At 36.4% G+C, this 6,100-nt stretch overlaps 1 long non-coding RNA gene across 2 annotated transcripts; it reads right to left on the bottom strand.

Moving 5' to 3' along the window:
• Positions 1-4,355: 4,355 nt before the first annotated feature.
• LOC125594265 lies at positions 4,356-5,721 on the bottom strand. 2 transcript variants are annotated; one of them, XR_007329795.1, is made up of 4 exons: positions 5,330-5,721; positions 4,987-5,246; positions 4,886-4,910; positions 4,356-4,594 (listed from the first exon to the last, which is right to left on the bottom strand). It is a non-coding gene; the product is annotated as an uncharacterized LOC125594265 (long non-coding RNA). The 2 variants fall into 2 exon arrangements; XR_007329796.1 differs by having other exon boundaries at positions 4,356-4,568.
• Between the last annotated feature and the right edge of the window lie 379 nt (positions 5,722-6,100).

Below are 6,100 nucleotides of genomic sequence, written 5' to 3'. Positions count from 1 at the left end.
TATATAGTGTACAATGTTTATATATTAATATTATATATCAAAAGGTTCACTGAGAGCTTATGCTCTTTTACATATCATACAATAATATCTACACTGAAAGGTCTTTTCTTTCACTCTGATAGACTTGTTTCTTTGGTCACAACACTAGAACTAATCTTTGATTCATTGTTTTTCATAGTTTTAGAAAACACACTGACTGATCTTGATAAATGTTTCTTATAAACTGATTTGCCATTCAGGCTTTAAACGTTTCTAGGGTAATATTCATTGAGTTCTACTAACGTAATTCAGTGTCAGCCTTTTAATGATAAGAGAGACAAAGTACTTTCAAACTCAAACAAACTTTGTTTATCCACTTTGGTTTTTTTTTTACTTCAACATGAAGAAATACATAGCATCTTTTATTGCTTGCTGCTAGAAACTGATCTTCTTTGTAAATTCTTTCATTCAAGCTGAAGACTCAGGAACTGTTAAACATCTTGTTTCACGGTGGGATTCACTAGTGTTTCCTCGGCCCCACGGTAGCTCCCATGGTTAATCCTCGTTCTTGGATGCCATGCAACGGCCTGGTTTCTCCTGTGGCTGCACGGACCGTCGCATAATTGACTTGAGTTCTTGAAGTATCTGCAGAAACCAGAAGTATGTTAAGTATCAAGAGAACAACAAGGAGAAGACTTGAGAGCTTCAAGTGACCCATTATAGTACTCTTTTTTTTTCTTAAATTGGTAATATGGTTGCAGAGAGTTGAAATGATGACAATAAATAGAATGCCACAAAAGAAAGAAGAGATGAGGGTAAGAAGAAATTAAAAAGACCTTTGCTTTGAATTGAAGTTACTCTCATGACTCACATGATTGTGTTGATAGAGGTCACCAAACTTCTCTTTAGTTTTTAAAAATTACAAATATCAACTCAATTATTCTTTGTCCAAAAAGAGCACCAACAATTTACTGATTATCTACACCTTCAAAGAACATATATATATATATATATCATATATATATATATTTTTTTTTATTCTCTAGACAGATAACTTGTTTGGTCATTTATAATTGTCTTTATTTGATTAAAGCTTTATGCAGCAAAGCAGTTTAAAGATCAGTACACGTAATAAATTGATAATAAATATTCCAAACCGACTATTAGTTGACATAGTTATTAGTACAATATTAGGGTTTTGTTCGGTCAATTTGAGACTAAGGACTCGGGTTCTTTCAAAAATGCCATGCCAGCAACTCAATTTTTCTCATCAATAAATTGAAACCTGAACCGGGTATAGGATCAGAATATAACACATATTAGCTGAATATAATTGCTCTGATTCTGTTGAAGGGATATGAAAAGCTGTCCTCTTGTCCTCAGCTTCAGTGGAAAGGTTTGCTACTTGTCAGTGTTTCCGCTTCTAGCTTAACAACCTAATTGCATGGTATGCATCAGAGATATATCCTTCCCATTAAAACACTTTGTCAATTGCGGGATTTTCGCATATATACCATACTAGGGTTTGCCCGCGCTTCGCGCGGATTGTTGACTTTAAACACCACAGTTCAGTCCACCCGGCAGAAAGTTTGTATTCAAGAGAGAGTGATTTTGAGTTATTAAGTAGATGTGGATCATTGAAAAAAAAATGTTGGGTGACTGATCGTTTAATTTGAACCATCAGTTGATATGTCATTGTATGTTGCATTGAAGTGATAGTTTGGTGTAAAAGACGGCAAAATGTTGTGTGGTGTGGCGTGTAGCGTGTAGTGACATGGCTGAATCAGGAACGTCCATAGCTAAATGCTTGAGGCTCTGTTTTCTGAACGGAGGTGAAACCTTTTTTTCTAGAGCGTAGTCCAAGAGGCTGATCTATATTAGCCAGAGACCATTTGGCATGGAAGTTGACCCAAGAACTGTTGCAAGCCTCATATTGGTTGCTTACTGCAACATTTTATACACACTTGTTAGTTGTACGAACCATTGTGCCTTAAAAAAACACTCAAATGCGGATGGAGTTCTGGTGGTGTTTGATGCTAAATAGAGAAATAAAGCAAAGAAGTGAATAAATCGTAACGACACCATCTTTGACTGGTTTATGTTAAGAAAAGACCAATATGTCGCGCATATCTGGTTTGCAACCGAGGGCCATCGAATCTAAACTTAAAAGGCCAAAGGTGATAACTTTTGGATTACTCATCAGTTTAAAACAAAATGTGACGGAAAACAAAAATTGAACCAAAAAACAAATCCAGTTTCCATAGCTAAACCGAATTCACTGAAGGTACATGAAACTTAGATTGAAGAACATTCAAAATCAGTTAATCTGAAGAAGCAGACACAGATTTTTTTTCTTAAAATTCCCCATGTATGTTCACTTGAAGCACTTCTCCCAGCTTCGCTCCATCCTCCAAGGCTCCAACAATGTCCTCGTAATCCTCTTGCTTTTATTTTATATATAAGCTTTGTTACATAGCAAAACAAACGAATAGAGACAGATTTGAACGTAAGTCAGAGATGGATTCTTCCTTTTCCATCTACACCATGCCGTGCGAGGGTCTTAGGGGCCTAAGACAAATTTAAAAATAAACTTATTACAACTATTATAAAAACAATTGCAATATGATATATCGCTTTCACCAAATACAAAAATCTAACGCTGTAAAAGAATAAAATTATGATATATTATGTCATATAAGTTTATGCTATATTATGTTATATAGGAAAAAATACATGAATTCTGAAGGTTAGTTAGTCTACTATGTAGAAAGGTTTTTTAAAAAATAAGTCTGAACCATTAGATTATAAATTATTTTAAATTTTAGGACCTTAAAAAATTCATATAATCGGGGGCCTAAAGCGAATGTCTTTTTCAATACACTGTAGGCATGCCCTCTGACACATGTCCACGCACGTCTCAGGACTTGCGTAAATTGTATATATAAAAGGAAAAACTATGGTAAATTAATACTCGGTTCCAAATGAATATATTAGATTCATTGGTTCACCTGATCGTTACGGTCTTATGAGATCAGTCGTCACAAGTGGCGTCTTTAGCATCGCCTTGGAGAATTTGTGTTACAGGGATTAGAGTTTGACAAAGGGTTTTGACACACAAAACCACATATCATTGACAAAGAAAAATACCAGAACATATGCTTGAACATCATGGAGGTTATAGCTTGTCCTGATGAACACATAGAGTGTAGGAAAAAGATGTGATGCAAGATCTGTATTTAGTCTGTCTGCCATTTGAAAGTTAACATTAGTATGTAACCTAACGGCTTTATAAGCACTGCAAGTGTTAATAAGTTCTATGTTATATGCAAGAGTGCATGATTACCGACTTTACATATACACGTGATGTTAATGTTTTATTTGGAAATGATTGCATTACTAATTGGAACCACAACCAAGACGCTGAGGTTTTTTAGAAAAAAAGAGGAATAGATTTAAACGAAATTGAAAAAGATGCTTTATTACTAATCGAAACAACAACCACTACGCTGAGTTTAATAAAAAAGGGAAATAGATTAAAAGAAAAGTAGAGATGCTAATGCATTATTAGATAAAGAGAAGACGTGGTGAGTTAAAAAAAAAAAAAGAGAAGACGTGGTTGTTAAAGTCCTAGTAGTGGACTCATTCCAAACGTGCTTCTTAGGAGCATTCTCATCCGAAGCAGTTTGTTCTTTCTCTGATGCTGTACGTCCGGCAAGTGAACCATCAGATGTAGATAGCTTGTCTCCAACATTGCAAGTGTTATCAATTTTGGGCTCTGAACCTTATGCCATAACTTCAGTTTCGCTGCTTCAAGGACCTGTGCACCTTCCTATTAATAAGGCAACAAACACAGAGGTTATATATTTTAGATAGCAGCAAATTACATTAGGCAAAGAGATCAACATTTACAACAAAGGATGGGAGAGATCAAATATTTTAGATATCAGCAAATTCACATTAGGTAAAGAGACAAAAAATTAACCACAAAGGCTAGCATAGGTGCAAGCTCTCACGCGGGAAAATACGAGAAATGTGAAGGTTTGGTGCTTTAAAGTTAAATTGAAATCCTTTAATCTGAGCAGGAAGGTGTAGGCAGTCCCAACATTCTCAGAAAGGGGCGGGGGGTAGTTCACTATCAACCTCTAAGCATCAACACTTATTCCCTGCAAACGGTTAACAGAATTATACATGAATCATTACGCAAAGTAGTAATAAAAAATTAATAGCTAGTGGTTGATTATAGGTGATACCACAATCTGTGCAGCCTGAGAAGCCTGAATGTTCGGTAGTCTAGCTACCTCCATATCAAAACCAAGGAAAGCCGTTGTATCAGTGTCGTCTGAGACAGAAGTAAATCATCCGGTACCTATTGTAAGGGAAAGGATATTACTACAACATTAGTGTCTGGAAACATATGGCATTTGCTTCTATTACGGGGAAAGATACACAGATCCAAATTACTTATTTGAGGGCAGCCGCAACATTAGTTTCATTACATGCGAGGCATGTGAATGAAGATATCTCTTGGGAAAGTTTCTTTGAACACCCACCACAGTCAATATAACACCAACCGTCATCTTGCTGAATTTCTAGCCGTACAGAAAAAAATAATTATCTGTCAAGTGTAGAAGAAGTACACAAATCAGAAGAATAATATCAAAGGATTTAAATTTAAATTGACAAGACTTCAACTGAGGGTCAGTAGCAATAATAAATTGGTTAAGCTCAGAAACGGTAAGAGGTTCAATGGGCATGAACCACCTTTAACGAAGACGCTGTATAGTTTGTACCATTACTTGTCAATATGTAAGTGTATGAGCATGGAAAGACAGTCAACAAAAAGGAAATTTTATTTCATTAGGAGTAGACCAAGTTGCATTTATCTAATTAGAGTAAGGGAACTTACTTGTCAAACTCTTCTTTTCCTGCAGCTGTTACGTTTAATGAGTTTATGTTAACACATGCTATCAAAAAATCACATACACTACTCAAATTCAAGATACATACCAGGAAGTTGTTTGTTGGTGCTTGCCAGTGCAAGTAACTTGTCGTGTGGTCGGAATCGAAACAGTTCAGTAGGTCTGGGCCTAACGGGATCTGTTAATTTTTTGGAACTTACCGTATTGAGAGGGGGGCATAGACAATCGGAAATTGGGGTTAGTCCGGGTTACATCGAAACAGTTGAGCGTGTAGACAGAACCTTCGTTGAAGGGGTTCCTGAATTTGGGTATGCGACTCGAACTAACAGATCCTTGCATAATCGTTGGCTGTGTTGAAAGGAGAAAATCAGAGGATTAGAAAATCAGAATCGATGTTAACGTCAGGTTTAATCAGAGACGGAAGTGCTTACCTGCTCATCAATGAGTAGCATGTCAAGACTCAGTCGTTCATCGCCTTTCCTCACATTCCTGGTCTCCCAAACATCGGCAAACGAACCTCAGAAGTGTTGGAACAGCAACCGAATTTAAAATCAGCAAGGAGGATGAAGAAATTCGCCATCGTCGATAAGTAGAACAAACTTTTCTTCTGGATCTCAGTGAGGTTTTTCTGTTCATCGTTGCTAGAGGGATTATTTATACTGCTAGCTTCAGGCGGTTACTTTGGATGCTAAGAGGTCGAGTTAATGCTTTACAGTGGGAGTAGTGGCTTTATCACGTTAAAGCACAGATTCAAGGACATTAAGTTACGTGAGTTGATTGAAGCTCTAGGATACTGGAGAAATCAGATTCAAACATACGAAAGAGAAGGTGAGAAGACGATGAAAAAAACCTAATAATTCACAGGGCCAACCACAAGATGAAACTGGGCCTGATAATAAGTATTGAAAACCAATCGGAAGATGAGACAGAAAACCCATTACAGACAAGACACAGTTTCAGACGCAGATTGTTTCAATGGATGAAACGTGTCAGAATTTGCCCTCCTCTACCTGATGACGTGGCGCAAGGAGTGAGAGACAAAAACTCTACTTTATTATTTAAGATATTCCCACAGATTTATCGCAAACTGTTCAATAAGTTTATAAATGTGCTTTTGTTGATTAATAAATATCAAATTTCAACAAGAAAAACTGATCAACAAATCTCTTCTTTTTTTTTTCTCCCTTCAAAAGGTAATCAAA

Source organism: Brassica napus, assembly GCF_020379485.1.
Source record: "Brassica napus cultivar Da-Ae chromosome A5 unlocalized genomic scaffold, Da-Ae chrA05_Random_3, whole genome shotgun sequence".
Classification (NCBI taxonomy): domain Eukaryota; kingdom Viridiplantae; phylum Streptophyta; class Magnoliopsida; order Brassicales; family Brassicaceae; genus Brassica; species Brassica napus.
This window is presented reverse-complemented; position numbering and strand designations above follow the sequence as displayed.